Source organism: Chenopodium quinoa, unplaced genomic scaffold (assembly GCF_001683475.1).
Source record: "Chenopodium quinoa cultivar QQ74 unplaced genomic scaffold, ASM168347v1, whole genome shotgun sequence".
Lineage (NCBI taxonomy): Eukaryota > Viridiplantae > Streptophyta > Magnoliopsida > Caryophyllales > Amaranthaceae > Chenopodium > Chenopodium quinoa.
The window spans coordinates 3,189,956-3,213,137 of record NW_018744284.1 but is presented as its reverse complement, the minus strand read 5'-3'; the positions used below and the strand labels follow the sequence as shown (position 1 = coordinate 3,213,137).

The 23,182-nt window shown below is 31.1% G+C and overlaps 1 pseudogene; it reads left to right on the top strand.

The window, feature by feature from the left end:
• Window positions 1-17,075: 17,075 nt before the first annotated feature.
• LOC110694938 lies at window positions 17,076-22,730 on the top strand (annotated as a pseudogene).
• Window positions 22,731-23,182: the final 452 nt, after the last annotated feature.

The following is a 23,182-nucleotide window of genomic DNA, read 5'->3' as shown; positions in this document are numbered from 1 at the left end:
CATCAAGCCCATTAAATCATGGAAGATATCAAATGAACTAAAACTTTCCATCATCCCTACAACTAAATAAATTTGGATAGCAACCAAGCTTTATGAACATTTACTAACCCCATATGTTCAATCCTTTTAATACTGTAAAGATAAAATGATTTTTTTTTAAAAAAACACATGATCGGAAGAAATTCAACCTTAACCACACACACACACACACACACACACACACACGCACACGCACACGCACACGCGCGCACACACACACACACACACACACACACACACACACACACATATATATATATGCAACACTTTGAAGAAATCGAGCAATATAGAAATTGAAAAGAAGCATCCAAGACAATATGTTCTCATAAATATGTTAAGTATTTTTTTAAAAATAAATTAAAGTAAAAAAACAGCAGTTGAATCAAAATAATGGAATACCTTTACAAATAAAATAATTGATTGAATCCCAAATCGGGGAAGAGAAAGAGGGCAAGAGAAATAGTAATCTAACACATATTTAATTAAGGGTAGTAAGTAGGGAATAAAGATTTGAAAAAAAAAACTCTAAAATTGGGGAAGAAAAATAAATACATTACCAATTAATGAAAGCAAAAACTTTGCCAGGAAAAATCCATGTGTCATAGCTCTGCACCCAAAAACATCATTTTAAGAATTGTCATCAACACCATCAACATTCAACACCATTATCAGAAAAGGAATTGAAATGTTTGGACAAAATTAAAACACAAAAATCGACAAATTTTGAGGAATTAAGGGGAAGAAAAATTATACTAACCTTGTAAAATCAGACAGATCGTTAGGAGAGAGAAAGAGGATTGATAGGGCAGCAGTGATGAATTTTATTTTTTTTAGGAAAGCAATGAAGAAATTGGAATCAATTTAGGATGGAGGAACTGAAGGAGAATAGTGTCAATTAAGAATAAGAAATTGAAAGAAGAGTTAGTTTTGTTTTTTTTTTTTTGGAAAATTATTATGGCTCTTCAGATTTTATTTATGAATATTGAATGGAGAAACTGAAAGGAAATAACGTTGTTTTAGAATCCTAAAGAGTTAAATAAAAAAAAAAAAACTAAACAGAGAATGAAATTAAAGCGTTGTGTGAATTTTTTTTTGGATAAATCAAGAAAAAAGAAAAGAAAAAAAAATCAGAAAAACAAGAAGTGGACAAGTGTCCTTCTAACTTTTTGTTTTAAAATATTAGTGTTGATTTGATTCCCAGTTCTTCACTTGTATCTAGTCAATCCTTTACCTTTCTCCGCCAAACGGAATCTTTGATTTTGAAGGTTAGTTGTAATTGTATATCTTCTTCCCCTCAATTTCCCATAATTTTTTTTATTGTTTTCGAAATTTTTTTTTTTTATGATTTTGAATTTAATCATCTTATAAAGAAAATTGTTTTTTAAAATCACTTATTTTCTTTTACGATGTTTAAAGTCAGTTTTATATTTTAACTAGATGAAGCCCGAGTGATGCACGATTTGTTTGTATTTTTCAAAACAAATATTTTTTTGTATGTATGTGATAAAATTTGTTACTGTATTGTTGTACGTAAATTTTTTTTTTAAAATAAATTGTAAATTTTCACTCATTTGTTATATATTTAGATTAAATTCCTAATATCAAAAGATAATATTTTATATTTAATTAATTTAAACTTTAAAATCTCATTCGCCACTTTTTCTTATGTGTTATTTAATTCTAAAAGAAATTACAAATCTCTTATTTAATTGGCTATAACTAAAAAATTTAATCATACATGGCGCGTTAAAAAAATTTAATCCTACGTGGCTCTCTAAAAACTCTGGAAAAAGACTTCCTTATATATATATATATATATATATATATATATATATATATATATATATATATATATATATATATATATATATATATATATATATATATATATATATATATATATATATATATATATATATATATATATATATATATATATATGGTCGGGATCCGGTGAGAACCACCCTTTATGTGAGAACTACCATCTATATGAGAACCAATACCAACCGTTAGATTGTATGAAATTCAACAGATAAGATCTCCACTATCACGTTCTCTCTCCTCTCCATTCTCATCTTCTTTCTCTCCTTTCTCTCTCCTCCTCTCCATTTTCTTCTCACACATCTCTCCTCTCCATTGTCTTTGAAGCTTTGGAAGCGGCTCGCCGCCGATATTCTCAAGTGTGGTCGTGGTAAGGTTTGGCTTGATCCTAATGAAAGCAATGAAATCTCCATGGCTAACTCTCGTACGTTCTTTCTCTCTTCTTTGATTTCAATTTTCTTTAGTTGTCTTTTTGTTTTAGTTATTTTTAATCGATCGTCAGATTTACTGTTTTTCTACTTTTTCTGATGATTATCTAAATTAGAACCCTATAAATTCTTACGGTAGTTGATGTAGTGCTTTTTTATGTGAATTTTTCTAGAAAATAGTGATCGTTTGATGTATTATTGATCGAATTGTAGGAAGTATTATGAAAACATCGTAATTTTTTGTGAATTAAATTTGTCGATTGATTTCATTAGTGTTTATTCTAAAAACTTGAATTTGCATATGACGATATATCTGCAAATTTCGGTTTTAATTTTGGAAGAAATTATTTAATTGATCAAGTTGGATGATTTAGTTCGTATTATGATTTTGTGATCTTGTGATGGTTTTGTAAAGTTCGTTAGCGTTGATATGCCTTCATTATGCTATTGAAGTTTATATTATGTTGATTGTTTTGGTAATTAGGTTTTGTATTTTTTACTGCAAGATATGAATGAATAGGAATTTATGTTTAATTGATTTGTTTAGGTCAAAATATCAGAAAGTTGGTTAACGATGGTTTCATTATCCGGAAGCCTACCAAGATTCATTCAAGGTCTCGTGCTCGTCGTATGATGAAGGCAAAGAGGAAGGGTCGTCACTCAGGATACAATATGCGCACCATTAACCTGTGTCAATTGTCAAATTTTCTTCTGTCTATATTTGTTGGTTTGTGTATTGACTTAATGTGTAGCTGATGTGTATGAAGCTCCTCACATTAAGTAGATTAGCTACCGGAAACACTAATGATCACTTGGAGAGAATTCAACAATAGTGGCTTGTGATTTTTCTAGTGAATTGTTGTGTATTTCCTGTTACATGATAAAATGGGAATCATTTGGTTGATAGCTAAGTATTAAGGCTGTTGATATATTGAAATTGTGCAATATTGAGCAAGATTTTGGTCTATTTTAGGTAAGCGTAAGGGTACCAGGGAGGCTAGGCTTCCAACCAAGATTTTGTGGATGAGGAGGATGAAAGTTCTCAGGAGGATGCTCCGTAAGTACCGAGAGTCAAAGAAGATTGACAAGCACATGTACCATGACATGTACATGAAGGTCAAGGGTAATGTGTTAAAAAACAAGAGAGTATTGATGGAGAGCATCCACAAGACTAAGGTTGAGAAGACTAGAGACAAGACCTTGTCTGACTAATTTGAGGCTAAACGTGCCAAGAACAAGGCTAGCAGGGAGAGGAAATTGGCCAGAAGAGAGGAGCGTTTGGCAATGGTAAATTTATATGCAATGTTTACTTTGTAACTTGAAAAAAATGTCTATTGACGCATTTGGATTTTCTTCTACTACGTTTTAATAAAATGTGTTAACCATTCTACAGGGACCAAATGCTGAAGCACCCAAACAACCTGAAGCAGCTGCAGTATTAGAAGCTGCTGCCAAGCCAACACAATAAGTTGATTGTTCTCTGTAATTGCTCAAAAGAAAATTTCCTATTCTGTGCCTGTATATTTGATTTAAACAAGTATCTAACCTGGGACCTAATACTTTGCAGAGCCAAGAAACCAAAGAAGTGAAATGTTGAGAGCTGATGAGGAAATTTAGCGTGGTCTGTGGACCTTGTTATTTTGTTAGCATAGTATTTTTTTTTGCACCTAATATTTTTTGTGGATCTTGTTATGTTATGACTGAGATAGAGTCGCTTGATAATCCTGATGCTCAGTTTGAAATGTGTTACTTTCTTTTCACATGTTAAATTGGTTCCATATTATCTAGCTGAGTTTAGAGTATGTGTTTTGAAACGTGGTTTCCGTTGCTGTACACGCGGTAAATTACAGGAAATCCATATGGTTGTGCTTTCTTATATAGCAGTTAACATAGTACAACTATACGAGCAATCACTTTTGTTAAAGCTAAAACCCTGAGATCTCCTATTTGCAGTGTAGTTGCATTTTAAATTTGCAACATGTCATATGTGAACCTATTAGCTTAATTGGTATAGCACTACGCAACCGCATAGGGGATGTAGGTTCAATTACTACATAGGTTATCTTTATAAACAAAATTAATTAAAAAAAATCAAATTTTTACTAATTATATGAGCAAAAAAATGGTTTGAAATGATTTATAACTATATATACTTTGTTACAATTAAACTCTCATACAAACTTATGTCTCCACATTACATAAATGAACCTACGTGGGATTCGAACCCACATCTTTTGTACATTTGCACAATGCTCTACCCTTGAGCTAGTAGGCTAACATATTTAAAACATTCAAACACACTCACAAATGAGCATTAGTTTGACAAAATGAGCAAGAATGATTTGCTCATTTGAAAAATGAGCATTAAATAGTTTGTTCATTTGACAAAGGAGCATTGAGTTTTTTTGCTCATTTGACAAATGAGCAAAAAATAATTGCTTATTTGACAAATGAACAAAAAAATTAATTGCTGATTTGACAAATGAACAAAATAATTAATTGCTCATTTGACAAATGAGCAAAAAATTAATTGCTCATTTGACAAATGAGAAAAAAATTAATTGCTCATTTGACAAATGAGCACAAAAATTAATTACTCATTTGTCAAATGAGTAAATAATTAATTGCTCATTTGACAAATGAGCATTGAATAGTTTGCTCATTTGACAAAGGAGCATTGAATTTTTTTTCTCATTTGACAAATAAGAAAAAAGTAATTGCTCATTTGACAAATGAGCAAAAAATAATTGCTCACTTGAAAAATGAGCAAAACATTAGTTGCTCATTTGTCAAATGAGAAAATAATTAGTTGCTCATTTGTCAAATGAGAAAATAATTAGTTGCTCATTTGTCAAATGAGCAAATACATATTTGCTAATTTAAAAAATGAGCAAACTATTTAAAAGGCATGACTTAGCGCACTTTGATGAGCAAAACGTAAAATAAATTAACATGTCAGTTACATAAGAGTGTCAGATGTGTACTCTTTAAGTGCCAGATGTCAGTTACAGGACATATATACTAATTCATTACTTTTGCTAAAACAACGGTACCTGAAATTGAATTTACATCTACCAGAGTCAGACTTAGGACCTGAGACACTAAACCAAACTAGACACCTGTCCCTTAAATTGCAACATTAATAAAACTGAAGCAAATAATTAGTAACTTGAGCAGAAGCCACTTGGTCTATACACCAGGATTAAGAAATTTAGAGCATAAGTGGTCAGATGTGTACTCTTTAAGTTGAACCTAAAAATCACACAGAAACAGTTCATCTATTCAAGGAAACAAACTAGCAAACTTTTAGCCATTCAAGGTCAAATTTATATTACTAGTCGTCAACTATGTGTTCAGGACAAGGACCCTCCCCCACCTCCACATTGTACCTTTTTTACATTAATACATGCATTTGACTGAGAAGCTAAAACATTATGTGAGAATAAGGGTTGGACGAAAATTAGAAGGTACGTCATAATAGTAATACAATTAGAATATGGCCAAGCTTACTTTTTTTTGTAAATGCATTCACTGACAAGCTTGTGGTGCAAGCAGACACATCTCCATGAACACCAACTTTGCCATCCTGAAAATTAGCAGTATTAGTAGGAAAGTAGCAACAAAAGCCAGATTTTACTAGGCTGCCTATAGATCACACACCCATTAAATACTTGGCTCAAACTGTCTGTCTAAGTGAAAACTTCACAATAACTAGAGGAGTAAAAGCAACCAATAGAACTCAGGACAAATTTCGAAGTCCTTTTTTACATTTTAAGTAGATCAAAATTAGAATGGGACCAACACTTTAAGATGGTGGTACTAAGATGGTTCCAGATGCAAGTGCCCCTGAATGCAATCTTAAAGTGAAATATTTGGTATCAGCTATCAAATGCTACTAGACTTGCCCCTGACGAATCTACTGCAACAATACATGACTAGAAATTAAATCACAACCAAATGATAATTAAAAATTAGTGCCAGTGCCCTGAAGGATGCAACAAACTCAATCCGCATAAAAAAAAATTTCACAAGAGGTGTGAATCAATAGAGAACAATGAGAAGGCAAGATTAGCAGCGAAAGCATGCTAATTTTTTTTAAACCAATCATTAATTACCAACACAGTCCAAAAACCTTGCCCCTTCCCATTTTTAGTACTATTAGTGATCCCCATATATTTATATATTTGAAATTTCACAAGACTTTGACCTCAACAAAGCATGCAAAATCAAGCAATTTCCACAAATGAAGTATAAGTTGTATAATCCTAAACCCGAAATGAATTTCAATCACGGCAGTGTCCCAAACTCCCAACACACAAGTAAAACATAGAAGCATCATTAAAAGAAACAATTACTCAAGAAACTGAAGCAAACAAAAATCGGTAGAAGCTAATTGAAAGCGAAAAAACTCTGGAAATAGCAAAAATTGAGTGAACTTACAGGACATGAGATAAGAAAGACAGACAACACATATCGAAAGAATGACAATTCGCTTCTTAGCTTCTTCAACCAAGTCACGAGTAGTCACCAACCGCCTCTGCGACTGCGAACTCATTTCCACTCCTAATTTACCATTCCAATCTCAATTGAATTCTACAAACATCTTTCAACTCAATCAACAATTCATATTAGAATCTAAAATCAGCAAAATACTTGGAATTTTAAGAAATATACTCATAATCAAGAAACCTTCAGTAGAAATTGATCAGCAAAAACATCAAGATCAATGATCAGGAATTGATTACCTGTTTCAAACGAGACAGATTAACACCACCTTCATCATACACAAGACCAAATACATGAGTAGGAACCACAATTTCATCTTCTGTATTTCTGATGATAGAATCCCTAGAATGAAGAATTGCAAACATATAATTGAGGAATCCATAGAATGTATAACAATCAAAATCACAAATCGATTACAAGGATCAATTTACATTCAAACTAATTTAACGAGTATAAAACATTAAGAAACCAGAAAATGAACAAAATTAAATTAGAATCTCATAAAATTGCTTCGTACTATCATCACATGATACAAACTACTAAAAATCACATAAAAACAAAGTAAAATGCCCAAAATCAATAAATTGATACTTACATCATTCGTTCATATGTAACAATAGCTTCGGTTGAATCCATTTGATGAAGAATTCGCGATTTCTAGGGTTTCAACAAAATCACACAAACCTTATTCAATACCAAAATTTGAACAATTGAAGCCAAATATCAAAGGAAAAATAATTAAAACAGCAAATACCTAACTATAGTTGTAGATTCAAGTCGAAATTCAAAGATATCCCAGCATTACGATCAAAGCAGCGTTCGTTCAGAAAATTTTGGGGAAAGAAGAGAGAGAAAGGCAAGACCTAGATCAATATCTAGAGAGAGAAAAAGATGGACAATTTTTTTTTTAATTTTTCTTATATACATTCTAAAATTTACAGTAATGCCATTATTTTGACCAGGGTATATGTGGAGCGTTGGATCTTGTTTGATCCAATGGGTATAAACTATTCTCACATATAAAGTATTCTCACATAAGGGATGTGTTCTCAGATGATCCCATTTCTATATATATATATATATATATATATATATATATATATAATATATATATATAATATATATATATATATATATATATATATATAGGGGAGGAATACGGTAAGAACCCCCCCTTATATAAGAACCCTAGTTATGTAAGAACCGATCTCAACCGTAAGATTAGATTGTAATAAACGGTCAAGATTAAAACAAAATAAAAACCATCTTTCCTCAAATAAAAAAAAAACACAACCCTAACTTTCTCTCTCTTCGATTATCGTAGTAGTTCATGACTTTCTCTCTCCTCAAACTCCTAAAAGCTCCATAGAAGCTACAATTTGAAGGATTTTCAACATTTTTCCTTCATTTTTTTTTTTTGCATAAATTCAACATCAAGGATCATAAAACAAGTCAAATTGTTCAATAAAAGTACAAATTTTGGCGATAAAGCCCTAGATTTCGCAATTTTCAAATTCAGGTACATATTCCTTCGATTTCGTTAGATATTTTATTGCCTATGTGCATTATATGTTTGAAAACATTGTTTTCGTTTATACATTGTTTGGATTTGTTATATTGTTCTCCAATTTCTGTAGATTTTTTTGCACATATAAACCCTAGATTTCACTTAATTTTTTTTTGAATTTAGGTTCTAAAATTTAGCGAGTTTAATTGCAATTTCTTGTATGATCCAACAATGGCGAAGATTAGGGATAGGACTGAAGATTTCAAAGACGTTGTTCGCCGTGAAGCCATTTCTTTGGAGTATAATGAGGTATATTTGGAAAATTATTTATGGTCAAATTTCACTGATTTTACTTTGATTTATTTTATTGATGATTAATTATATTGGAGTGACATGTATTTTCATAATATAGATTATAATTATAGTCTGATTGATTCCATCGAATTTGGCAATTGGTGCAAATTATAGAGAATTGATCTTATGAACTTTGAATTTTGGTGTGTTAGTAAAAAAATTGCTGCTATACACAAGCCTCGCGAAAGGACGCCGTTCATGAAATCTTCTTTGAAGACAGTAAGCGGATATATGTAACAATTTTCAAGGTTTTAATTTGATTTGATGAAGAAATTTGTTGCATTGCAATGCAGTAATAGTGTAATGTGCTGATTTTGCTGAGCATTCTTGAATTTATAGCTTAAGAGCATTGGGGAGTTGGAAAACTATTTGATGAAACACAAGCGTAATTTTTTTGTGTTCTTTTGTTTATTTCTACTGTCATTGACTTTATTTTTCGAATTTACATTCAAGGTTTTAGCAATTTTGTACCGCAAATATTTTTTTTTTATTATTTGGCCTATGTTCTAAATTAGTTCTATGTTCTAAATTATTTATATAGTATAGTTAATTGATTAGATGTAATTTGCAGCATTAGAATACTTAGTTTAATTGATTAGCATTATTATACTTTGTATCAATGTTCTAAATTACATGTTCGATTATGTTCATGATCATGTTCTAAATTTAAGTGTCATATGTTCTAAATTTAGGTGTTGTATGTTCTAAAGATGTTCTGGGCAAGGTGCAGTTTGCATAGGATGTTCAGGGGAGATCCTTTGGTTGCGTTTCAGAGCTTAGAAAAGTGGGAATCGAGGGTGGGGGAAGCCAAGGCTGTTTTCTAGGGGCTGCATATAGGGAAGGAGACTGACATGAGGCGTTTGGTGGTGGAGAGTGGTTGTCTAAGTGTTATTGAGGCACTCCGCAACAAGTCAGAGACTCAGAGGGGTTGAGTTCCTTACATTTGGTTTTAGATGATACTCCCTCGTTGCTCCACTTTTCATTTTCGGTCGTATTAGAGTATTGAAATAGATTAAGTAATTAAAACCGGACGGAATATTAAAATTTTATGTTATGAATTCTGATTTTGATAGCTTAGATTGGTCTTTTGTGAAAAAACGTGGAAATAATGTATCACATGATATGGCTTACTTCCAACCTCAGGAGCTTGGCAACGATTGTGGAACGATGTAAAAAATTTAGAACATAGGAAAAAAACTCTAGAACATAAGTAGACTAAATTTAGAACATAGGAAAAAATAAATTTAGAACATAGGTAAAAGAATATTTAGAACATAGGAAAAAAAAACTTTAGAACATAGGTAGAAAAAATTTTGAACATAGGAAAAAATTAGAACATAGGTTGAAAAAATTTAGAATATAGGAAAAATAAAACTTTAGAACATAGGAAAAAAAAATTTAGAACATTAGTAAAAGAATATTTAGAACATAAGAAAAAAAAAACCTTTAGAACATAGGTAGTAAAAATTTAAAACATAGGAAAAAAAAAAATTTAGAACATAAGTAGACTGAATTTAGAACATAGGCAAAAGAATTTAGAACATAGGTAAAAGAATATTTAGAGCATAGGAAAAAAAAACTTTAGAACATAGGTAGAAAAAATTTAGAACATAGGAAAAAATTAGAACATAGGTTGAAAAACTTTAGAACATAGGAAAAAAAAACTTTAGAACATAAGTAGACTAAATTTAGAACATAGGAAAAAAATAATTTAGAACATAGGTAAAAGAATATTTAGAACATAAAAAAAAAAACTGTAGAACATAGGTAGTAAAAATTTAGAACATAGGAAAAAAAAAACTTTAGAACATAAGTAGATTGAATTTAGAACATAGGCAAAAGAATTTAGAACATAGGTAAAAGAATATTTAGAACATATGAAAAAAGAACTTTAGAACATAGGTAGAAAAAATTTAGAACATAGGAAAAAATTAGAACATAGGTTGAAAAAATTTAGAACATAGGAAAAAAAAACTTTATTAAAATATAAGTAGACTAAATTTAGAATATAGGAAAAAAAAAATTAGAACATAAGTAAAATAATATTTAGAACATAAAAAAAAAAAAAAAAAAGTTTAGAACATAGGAAAAAAAAAGTTTAGAACATAAGTAGACTGAATTTAGAACATAGGCAAAAGAATTTAGAATATAGGTAAAAGAATATTTAGAACATAGGAAAAAAAAAACTTTAGAACATAGGTAGAAAAAATTTGGAACATAGGAAAAAAAAACTTTAGAACATAGGTAGACTAAATTTAGAACATAGGAAAAAAAAATTAGAACATAAGTAGACTAAATTTAGAACATAGGAGTAGGCAAAAAAAATTTAGAACATAAAAAAAGAATATTCTGTAATTAAAGTATGTTCTTAAGAATATGTCATATGTTCTTTATTTAGCATTCTATATTTGCTCTAGACTTAAAAAAATTAAAACATAAATAGACTAAATTTAGAACATAAGAGTAGGCAAAAAATTTAGAACATAAAAAAATAATATTCTGTAATTAAAGCATGTTCTTAAGCATATGTCATATGTTCTTTATTTAGCATTTTTGCTATATACTAGGGAATCTTATTATGGACTTGCAATCAATAATAACATATAAATAGAGGAAAGCTTGAAGGATTTTTTATTATTAAGATTATAACGGCTACAATGAGGAAATATCAGAGCTACTACTCTTGAGGACTACTACAACTACTACTAATTTCTCTAACAACAAGAAGTTACTGTTGCATTGCTAATCCTTTATATATCAAGCTTTCTCCCACAAGATACTCTAACATTAATATTTTGTCATGCATGTACTGCCAGTGCATCCTTCACACAGAAATACTCCTTGGCACTCTTTAGTGGATCATTAAAATTCTTTGTCTTTTCCTCATTACACTTTACTGTTGTTGTTGATCTTGTCCCTTGCTCTTTTGTTTGTGCCTCCTCTCGTATACGCGAATAGGTGGTTGCTGATGTGCGTCGACCCGTTCCATAGCAATATTTTGTTAAACAATTCCTATTTTCTAATTTTAGAACATTTGCAATAAATTATAGAACAAATTCGGTAAATTTTAGAACATATGCTAAAATCTATTAGCTCAATTGGCAGAGCACTATGCAAATGTATAGAAGATGTAGGTTCGATTCCTACATAGGTTAACTCTAAAAATAACTTTAAAAGGAAAATTAAATTAGCTTTAAATTATATTTTGTACAAGAATAAATTGGCTGATATGATTCACGACTATGGAAACTTTGTTATAATTTAACTCACATACAAACTCTTGTCTCCACACTATGAAAATGAACCTACGTGGGATTCGAACCCACATCTTTTGTGCATTTGCACAATGCTCTACCCGTTGAGCTAGTAGGCTAATGTATATAAAGCATTTAAACTAAAAAAATTATTAAAAAGTAGACATTAGGTTTACTTATACTGTCATTAGTAGTCCTTTAGTACACATTTTGGGAGGGCAAAGAATATCCCATGTTAAGACTAGTGCTAACCAAGCAAGCTTTGACAAAAATATGACTAACAATAAAGGGTAGTGCTTAAATCAGAAAGTATACTCATAATTGATATGCATATCATGTGAGGTTGTTTGAGAAGAGTATACCTGTAGTACTCACATGACATGCATAGTGATGATATAGTATGCCAAAATATGCAAGTAATCAAAGTCATATTCTATTTTCAAGCCTATTTACAAGTGGTACACTACAGGCCAATAAATTTTATGAATTTTATAGAGAGAATTAGTATAGGTCAATCAAAGTCATATTCTACTTTGTGTTTTAAATTATGCACTTATTATCTGGTCAAAAAAAAAAAAAAAATTATGCACTTATTATAATAATTACCCCAAGCATCCACATGTCTACATCTCCATCATAAAAATTCCCCCAAGTAGAACCCATATACAAGAATAAAATTTGGAATAAGAAACCAAACAGCCAACTCTCAAGTAATCAATAGGATACTAACTTATTTTCTAAACTTTTTTCTTCTTATGTTCTAAAGTTTTCCCATGTTCTAATTTTTTTCTGCTTATTTCTAAATTATTTCATATATTCTAAATTATTTTTTCAGCTTATGTTCTAAATTTTTTCCTATGTTCTAAATTATTTTTTCAACTCATGTTTTAATTTTTTTCTTATGTTCTAAATTATTTTTTCAATTTATGTTCTAAATTTTTTCCTATGTTCTAAATTATTTTTCATATGTTCTAAATTTTTTTCCTATATTCTATATTATTTTTTCAGCTTATGTTCTAAAAAAAAAAAATCTGGAAAATAAAATTCGACAATTAAAAACAAACAAATTGAAAATTAAAACGAAGAAATCTAAAGATATAAAATCTAAATTGATGAAAGTACAAACAAAAATAAGGAAAATCGCGCAAAAAAAAAAAAAAAAAAATTGAAAATAAAAACAAAGAAATCTTTTAACACATCAGAAAATACAATTGCCATGTGACTATGTGAAGACCATGAATGACCTCTTGTTTAAGTTGTAATTTTGCTTAATTTTGTATAAACTTTCCATCCCAAACACGAGGTAGGAAAAGACATTGATCTCTGCAATATTATTGTCCCTTTCTTTAGGAAATTTTGGAAACAACTATCAATTTAAGGCCCCGTTTTGAAAACAACTACCTTTAAAAAAAAATAATTTGAAACAACTACCACAAAAATATTAAAAGTTAGAGTAGCACTACCACATGTGAAATTCCGGCAAGAATCTCCGGCAAATGGGTCCCACATTCTACATTCCCTCCAATTTGACCATGTAAAATTACCTTATTACCCCTCTTTTAATTTACACCCAACCACCTTCCCTTCTCCTCAATTAATTCCCGCCTAACTCTCCCCTGTTCTCTGTTCAACCCCCATTGTCAAGGTATAATGAAATTCTCAGAGAATATTCGCACTTTCTCACCTCACACTTAGGTCATTGAATTCGCCCCACTATTCCCTATTTTTTCTGTCTTTGTCGCGGTGGTCCAAAGTTGCAACGAAAGTGGAGTTGTCGTTTCTACATTGGGAAAGCTGGAGCTTTAATGGAGAAGGGGATGATGGTGACAGCTGGTGAAGGACAAATTCCACTTAAAGTCAATAAATCAATTCAATTAATAAACCCTAATGTCAATAAATCAATTCAATTTACCCTTTAATTGCTAATTTAGCGAAACCCAAATTTCCCCAATTTTTCCCAATTTCCCCAATTTCCCCAATTTCAAATCCAAATTAGCATATAAGATTCTCAAATTACCTGAGGTAGCGTTCAAGAAATTATTCCTCTTGCTCAATTTGTTAAAAAAGGGAGAAAATATGAGAAATTTTTTGGGAATTTTTGTTCAATTAAAGCTCGAACAATACCAGTTATATACAGAGGAGAGAGAAAAAAAAAATTTCAGGGAAATGTAGAATGTGGGACCTAGTTGCCGGAGATTCTTGCCAGAATTTCACATGTGGTAGTGCTACTCTAACTTCTAATATTTTTGTGGTAGTTGTAAAAAAAAAAAAAAAAGTTAAATGGTAGCTGTTTTCAAAACGGGGACTTAAATTGGTAGTTGTTTCCAAAATTTCCCTTTCTTTACAGGGAAAGTAGAAGTCTAAAAGCTATTCACAACAAAGACAGGCATGCTACCCATCACAAGCAATACAAGGCTCAATCATATATCTTCCATCTCCAACATTAAACCTTTAATCTCCAATCTCCCCTACCATCCTCAATCAATCTTCCTCCTCTTTTTCACCCTTAATCTATCTCTTTCATCAGGGGATTACTACGGAGTACTTATTTGAGAACACCACCAAAACCTCTCTTATTCCGAAATCAATCATCCCAACAAAAAATTAATCAAAAACAGCAAATTCATACAAACCGTTAGTTACAATCCTAAAAGCTCCAGTAAATTATTTAACCTCCAAATTCTGAACATAAAATCTTTATAATGCAAAAACTTACACAAACATACTGTATTAAATAAAATTGAACCAAAAAGCAACCTTAATCAAATTAAGTTGAAAATAACGATAATAATAATGCAATTATGAAGAAACAAAATATTGTATACCTCTCAAAATCGCGGTAAACTTTGATAGAAGTAGAATCAGAGCTTCCACTGAGATTATTAGGAGTTTCAGGATTGCAGCGAACACGAAGGTCACGGATATGGCGACGAAATTGCTTACAACAAATACGATGAATTGGTTCAGCGATAAAAGTGCTATGACTATGAAGACGACGACGACGATGATGATGATGATGATGATAATGATGATGAAGAATTGATGAAAGTACAAACAAAAATAAGGAAAATCGCAAAAAAAAAAAAAAAAAAAAAAAAAAAAAATCGAAACAAAAAATCGCATGCAAAATCTGAAAAGAAATCTGGAAAAAAATCGAAAAAAAACAAGGGATAAAATGAAATCAGAATATTTTAAGAATTGATAAATTTACCAGAGTTTGAATTCGTTGACGAAGATTAGGTACTTTTGAGTTTTTGAGTTTTGAGAAGATAGAAGATGCTGAGGAGAGAGAAAATGTTGAGGAGGAGAGAAGGAATTGTCTTTAGATTTCGGGTATTTTGTTAGATAGGTAATAAAAAAAATTGTACACAATTACAGAAATGCCATTACTAAGGGATGGTTTTAGATGGTTAGATCAAAACTAATAAATGGCTGAAATTGGTTCTTATATAAGATTGATTTCTTATATAAAGGAGGGTTCTTACATGAGCCTTTAAAAATTTGTTCAAGTAAGTTGCTTGTCCTAAATACATTAGTGGTTGTTACGCCAAGTAAAAACATAACTTTTAATATCACTTTAATAAAAGATCTAAGTTGTATGATAAGCAGGTTTGATTTTTTAATCACATAATTATATGATAATTTGGCAAGTAGTAGTATAATAGCTTGTATCTTATAAAAGTATGTCACATTCTAATTCTAAAAGATGAAATTTATAAAAACTTCCACAATAATTTGTTGAGATGTTATGCATGATGACATAATTAACTAGTTTTCGTACAACAAGTGTATTGTCTCAGTGGAATAATCAATTGCCTATTTTGAGCTAACTTGGTATAAGTTAGGAAAAAGTAAAATAAAAAAAATCAACAATTACATTCAGTGGCGGACTGGGCCTTGTGCCTGGTGGGTCAAATGACTCACCAGGGCCCAAAAAAAATTTTAAGTTTTTTTTTTAAAAAAATAAAATAAAACCGACACTTCCTCAAGCCCTAGCCCACTGCCTCCTCAGCTGCTCTTCCCTCTTCGCCTCTTGACTTCCTCTTCGCTTCATCTTCACCAGACTGCCTCCACCCAGCCAGTCAGCCACCCTCCAGTCGCCTGCTCTGCCTCTGCTGCTTGCCTGCTTCAGTGCAAGGCTGGAAATGGAGCAGGAGAAGGTCTCACTTACCTCTTATTTCTCTTATCTTTATGCTTTTAATTACTGTTACTGTTCTTTTCAACGAGTTCAGAATTCACGAGTATCAACCCCAAGATCATAACCCTCATCTTCAAAATACCCAGAATTCATCTCCAGGTTTGTTGTGTATAATCACTAATTTTCTTCAATTTCTTGCTTTTTTAGTGGTGAATTTTTGTGGGTTTGTTGAAATTCTGTGTTTTGAGTGATGGGTTTGTTGAATTTGTTAAAATGGTGGCTGAATTTTGGTGGGTTTCTTGTGTTTTGTAGTGTTGGATAACTTGTGTTTGTGTTTATGTTTTGCCCTAAAGGTGAATTTTTCTGAATTGGGTGTTGCAGTTGCGTTGGATGGATTCACTACATGTAGCTCTACTGTAGAGTACAATGGAGGAGAAGTGGGGTGGTTGTATTTTGTACTGTTTGAATATTTGGATGTATTTTTTAGTACTATTATTTGGTTGTTTGGTAAAAAAATTTTTTTACATATTTGATTATCGATTGTGACTCACCAGTCGGAAAATCCTGGGTCCGCCACTGATTACATTAGCCAAAAATAAAACTTTTAACAAATTAAATTACTCAAAACTCTAAAAACCACGAATTACTGTATTTTGTAGAAGATTATGTTGTCGTATCAACGAGAAATATGGAGATCTCAAACAAAAAGAAAACAACTTTTCTAAAACACCAAAAAAATAAGTGTTTACGCCATGAATATATTCGCCAGCGTTAATATGGCAATTCTGCGTAAGAATGGCAAAATAAAAAGCAATAATTCACTAATAACAATCATCACCATCAAATCTAGACAAAAACTAGATTGCACCACCTTTCTCCAGTACCTGCATTGCTTTTCTCATTCACCTTGAGTCTTCGATCACGCTTCGAACCCAAGAATATCAATGGGCAGAATCAATTGAGATATGATATGATGTAGGAATACGACATTAATAATCAAATATTGTGAAGTTTTTACTCGGTAAAATATGGAGGAAGAAGATAAAGATGTTGAGATGGGCGACATAGTCCCACCTCCATCGCCATTATCTAGAACAATTTTCATGTCGAATTCGGGTAAGACATTATTAGTGTCAAGTCCTACCTCAAATAAGAAGAAAAAAAAGTCCTCTGATGATTCAATGAAATCGTATTCCTTCAATAATATCTACCCAAATCGATCATTTGACGCCGATGATGCTAACTTATCATCAAACACCTATAAAGCTTTGGTTGTCTCAAGCTCGGCAAAGTCTCTTGCATTGTCGGACTCTTGTAAGTCACTAGCCCTCTCAGACTCGGGAAAGCAAATAGACCAAAAAAAGTAGTATGTTAAGCAGGTGACAGGGAAGCACAAGGATACCGAACTTCACTTGGCGGCCCAGAAGGGGGACGTAAAGGTGGTAAAGGATATTTTGGAGGAGATTGATGTTCAGATGACAGGAACAAGTGGGGCCGAATTCGATATAAAGTTGACTGAGATACGCTTGGCCATTGTTAATGAAGTCAACGAGCTCGGTGAGACACCATTATTTAGAGCTGCGGAAAAAGGCCACCTTGATGTGGTGAAGGCTCTTCTGCCTTATACGACATCTGAAGCCATTTCTACCAAGAACCAAGTAGGGTTCACTGCATTGCGTGTTGCCGCTAGCCAAGGTCATGAAGGTAGGAACAAAGGTTTTTTTTTTTATTTTTTATTTATTTATTTATATATATATATATAGAACAAAGTTTTTTTTTTTTTTAAATTTTTTTTATGTAACATGGCATGTACATAATCTAATTTTGATGCATGACACAATCAATTATTTTGTAAAAAATTTATGATTTTATTTGAAAATTAAAGTTGCCATACATAGTCATGTTAGTTTGAGATATAATCATGTAATAAATTTGAGACTACTATTGTAAGATACTACGTTGTGTTTTTCATCTTAAAAAAACTCAAGTTTAACATGAATGTCATTCTCAAGGTATATTGCGATGACAATTTGTAACTTATCATGTGCAACTACCATGTGCAGCTATTATTAGATCAAGATCCAGAATTAATGCAACACTGTGGGGCAATCTAATGTAACTCCTCTTATATCTGCGGCCATTAGAGGTCATCTAGGAGTTGTCAAAGTGTTGTTGTCACAAAATTCTAACTTGCTAGAGATGCCTAAATCAAATGGGAAGAATGCGCTACATTTATCAGCCCGACAAGGGCACGTAGACATTGTGAAAGCATTGTTGAAAGGTGATCCACAACTAGCTAGAAGAACAGACAAGAAAGGTCAAACTGCACTTCATATGGCGGTGAAAGGTCATAGCGCTCAAGTGGTTAGATTGCTACTTCGAGCAGATCCCTCCATACTCATGCTTTTGGACAAATTTGGAAATGCCGCATTACACGTAGCAACTAGGAAAAAACGAGTAGAGGTAATAAGTTCTTCAATCATCTTCTATAACTTTTTATTATCATTCAAATTAAAACAACCATTTTGTGAAATTAAAGTCTTTTATATCAAAAGTAGCTAGAAAATTAAACTCCCTCCATATTTCATTATTTGCACCATTTCTCCATGCGTAAAGTTTTAGGGGGAATATCATCTATTAATTATTACTCCCTCCGTTTTTTTTTATTTGCATCACTTGGTGATGCGCGGAGTTTTAAAAGAGTAATATAATATTGTGAATGGATGAATAATTTATTATAGTAAAAGTTATATGGGGACCATGATAGATAAAGAATGTGATGAGGGAGAGTAAATATTTTTATTATATAAGTGGGGACCATGAAGGAGAGAGAAATGATAAAATAATTTAAGTGGGGTTTAAAGTAAGAGAGAGAAATGATAAAATATAGTATAAAGTTACCAAATAAGGAAGTGATGCATTTTAAGAAAAAACACCCATAAAAGGAAAGTGATGCATTTAAAAAAAACAGAGGGAGTACTAAAATAAAACGTTGCTGACATCATTACTTTACACATGTCACTCTCATAATAAAATTTTCCCGCCTAAATGTAAGGATTATGCATTTTGTGTGTGTGTGTGTGTGGAGCTATCATATTTAATAATTTTGAAATTTGAATATTAGAAGCTTTTATATTACAACTACAACCTATCAATTTATCCTTTAAAAATGAAATAATTTTAAGCAGCACACTAATAAATAGACTCCTACATTGAAATATGTATTAGGCGACGTTGAACAGGTATTATATCATAATTTAATTGTGATAAAAAATCTAAAATTTTAAAATACAAATATTTTTGTACAAGGGGCATAATTCTTATTTATATTTATCCGTTTTTTAAAAAATTTACAAATTATAAAGATGAATTTTATATAAACCGTGTATCGCACGGGTTCTAACCTCATAAAGTAATAAAATATGATGGAAGTGAGGTTAGTTGAAGAATAAAAAATTCTCCAAAAGTAAAAGTGAGTATAAGTGGGGAGAAGAGAGAATATGAAAAATATTAAAATTTAATATGAGGAGAGATAAATTGAAAAATATTAAAATTTGATATGAGGAGAGGGAATATGAAAATTTTGATTGAGGAGAGAGAATAGAAAAATAAAAATTATTAAAATTTGATTTGAGGATAGAGAATACGAAAAATATTAAAATTTGATAAGTAGGGTGAGAAATAGTAAATTATTTTTAAAATTTTTTTAAAAAAGAAAATGGAGCAAGTAATAAAATACGACCGCAAAAGGAAAGTGGAGCAAGTAATAAAATACAGATGGAGTATTAATAATTTGTTAGGAATGACTAAATGTATTATGAAATAAGTTATTGAGTCGTGTTATTATACTTACTGGCTAGAGTAATGCACTAGAATTTTGTAAAATCTTGGTTGACGACAGGGGTGGAGCCAAAATTTGTTTATTAAGGCGGCCAAACTTAATACACTTCTCCCGTTTTTTTGTTTTTTATTAGTTTTTTGCACCATGAGTGATTTCACGCTTATCAATGCATATTTTTTTTAATAATAATATATTTAATCATACTTTTATAAAAATTACAAAAAGTTAATATCTGAAAAGTTGATTTCGAGACGAATTTAATTAGATCTTACATGACTATATTTTTCTTAACAGATAAATCACAAAAGGTGGTTAATGAAGATTATGTGAAAGGTGTAGAAGTTCTTTTGGTGTAACAAAAGAAAAAAGGATGAAGTATATATATATGTTGAAATTGCTCATAAAAATAGTGAAACCAAGCATTATACTTGTACAAAAAAATTATGAAAATCTACATAATGAAAATATTTGGAAAAAGAAATTTAATAGTTGGATTAGTAGTATAAATTTTTTATACAAAATAGTAAAATTGGTAACAACTAAAACCAATAAAGTGCAGAGTAAAATAAAAAAATAAAAGTTAAAAAGTGTAGGGAGTTGGTATTAAACATGGATGGAAAATAGATCTCATTACCAACTAAGTCCAGCTGAGCTAAGAACATCTATCATGATACTCTGCAAAATTTAATACATATTTTGTACCAAGGGGGAGGCCATGGCCCACCCCAACCCCCTCTACCCCCCTCCTTGGTTCCGCCACTTGTTGACGAACTATTGTGTTTTTTCTTTTCCTTACGGAAAAAAAATATTAAAAAAATAAAAAATAAAAAAGTGTTGATAAGTGGAAGTAAGCACTCAATTTTTCTTAGACCACTCTCAATGGTGAGCAAAAAAAATGTCCACCCACTTTCTCTCTCAACAAATCTGTTTTGCCCATGAGCAAATTTTTTTCACAATATCTCTCCCAATGGTGAGCAAAAAAAATGATTGTCCACTACTCTTTCTCTCTTACTTTTTCAATACCCCACCATTACTTTCTCTCTCCTACACAACACTTCTTTATTTATTAATTTCAATTATATTTTAACAATATTACTCCAAATAAATAAAAACTAGTCTAAATTTGTGTAAATTTTTTTTTATTTGTGTTGTTTTTATCGTTAAAATAAAGAATATGGAGGATTTATGGTATTTCTGAAATTATACCAAAATATACTAAAATGCATGTCTATTTATAGAGAATTAAATTTTATGACTGTTGATAATTTTATTTTTATTTTTAATAAATATTTATTTCAGAATTTATATTACAAAAAATATAACCATTGCAAATTGTGGGGCCCACCAGAGCACTATTCATCTTCAAAAATGCTCAAATCTTGGGCATTTTCAGAAATGCTCATGAGCATGTTTTGGCTTTTTCTCATTTGCTCACCATTGTAATGCATGAGCAAATTTTATGCCCACTCAAAATGCCCATAAGCAAATTTTTAGCTCACCATTGGTAGTGCTCTTAATGTTCCTTGACTACTAAACTATTGTGCAAATGCTTGATTTAAGTTCTTAATAACTTATCGTACATAATTTAATACTCCCTTTGTTTCATAATGTTAGTCCCATCTATCATTTTGGGTGTTTCAAAAAGATCTACCTATATTGAATATGTTTCATTTTTAACTTAATTTTTTTTGGAATTAATTGGTTGTGGATTGATGACATGACTCTAAGTAAGGAATTTTCTATCTTGAATTATGCAATTATGATTTATGCTTTCCATAAAAAAAAAATCAAAAAACTTAAATAAGGTAAACTAATTATGAATTATTTTGTATTTTAATGTTAGATTTCAAATATTCTTCTTTTCTTATTTTATGTGATTGATTGCATATGAGACTAACATTATAAAATGGAGGGATTAACAATTTTGGGGTTATAAGAAAATTAGTGAACCATTTGTGATGTGTAGATAGTGAACGAACTACTCCTCCTCTCAGAAACTGATGTTAATGCATTGACAAGAGATCACAAAACTGCGATGGATATTGTAGAAGGGTTGCCTCTCTCTATAGAAAGTTCAGAAATAAAGGGTTGTCTAATGCGACATGGTGGGGTTAAAGCTAATGAATTAAATCAACCACGGGATGATCTTCGAAAAACTGTGACTGAAATCCAGAAAGATGTTCACACTCAACTCGAACAAACTCGAAGGACAAACGAAAATGTAAATGGGATTGCAAAAGAATTAAAAAAGCTACATAGAGATGGAATTAACAATGCTACTAATTCAGTAACTGTGGTGGCTGTGCTTTTCGCAACTGTGGCCTTTGCGGCCATTTTCACCGTTCCCGGTGGGGACTATGATTCTGGAGTAGCTGTGGTGGCTAGCAATATTTCTTTTAAGATATTCTTCATCTTTAATGCAATCGCGCTCTTCACATCCTTATCTGTTGTGGTGGTTCAAATAATATTAGTCAGGGGTGAAACCAAATCCGAAAGGAAAGTTGTTGAGGTGATCAATAAGTTAATGTGGTTGGCTTCAGTCTGTACTAGTGTTTCATTTATCTCTTCATCATATATTGTTGTAGGCCGACATCATTCGTGGGCTGCCATTTTTGTTACTGTATTAGGAGCAGGGGTTATGGCAGGAGTTCTTGGCACCATGACTTATTATGTAGTAAAGTACAAAAAAATCAGAAAAGTAAGAAAGAAAGAAAAATCATCTAGGAACAAGTGCCATGTCCTTCATGATATTGATGTATTCTCTGAAGATTCAGCTGTCAATGCAATCTATGCAATTTGATATGTAATCAACCAACCTCCGCTCATTTTGTCTTGTGCCTAATGGTTGAATATCCAACGATATATAAATGAATGGGTTCGATATATTTGATATTCATCCATAAATATAGTAGAATCACAATTATGATGAAGGCGACTGCAATGTTATTCACGGGATTAACAACTTAACGTTACCTTATAAGAAAAGCAAGCAGGTAAAAAAATTTTAAAATTTACTTATGGTTTATAGTTATGCATCTATAATTTAATTATTTTCTTATTTGTCAACTTTTCTAAATATTTTCTATCTACTAGATAAGGAAGTAAGATTATAATTTTCCATGAACGAGATAGAAGGTTTACTAGATGATCATCTTATGTAATACAGAGCATATCACCTTTTTGATCAGAAGATAAATCAAACTCAAATATATTCAAGTTGGCGTCATTCATCTAATGCAGAAAGAAAGTGGTCACCTTTTCCTTGGCTTCATATGATTCTTTTAATGCATGAAA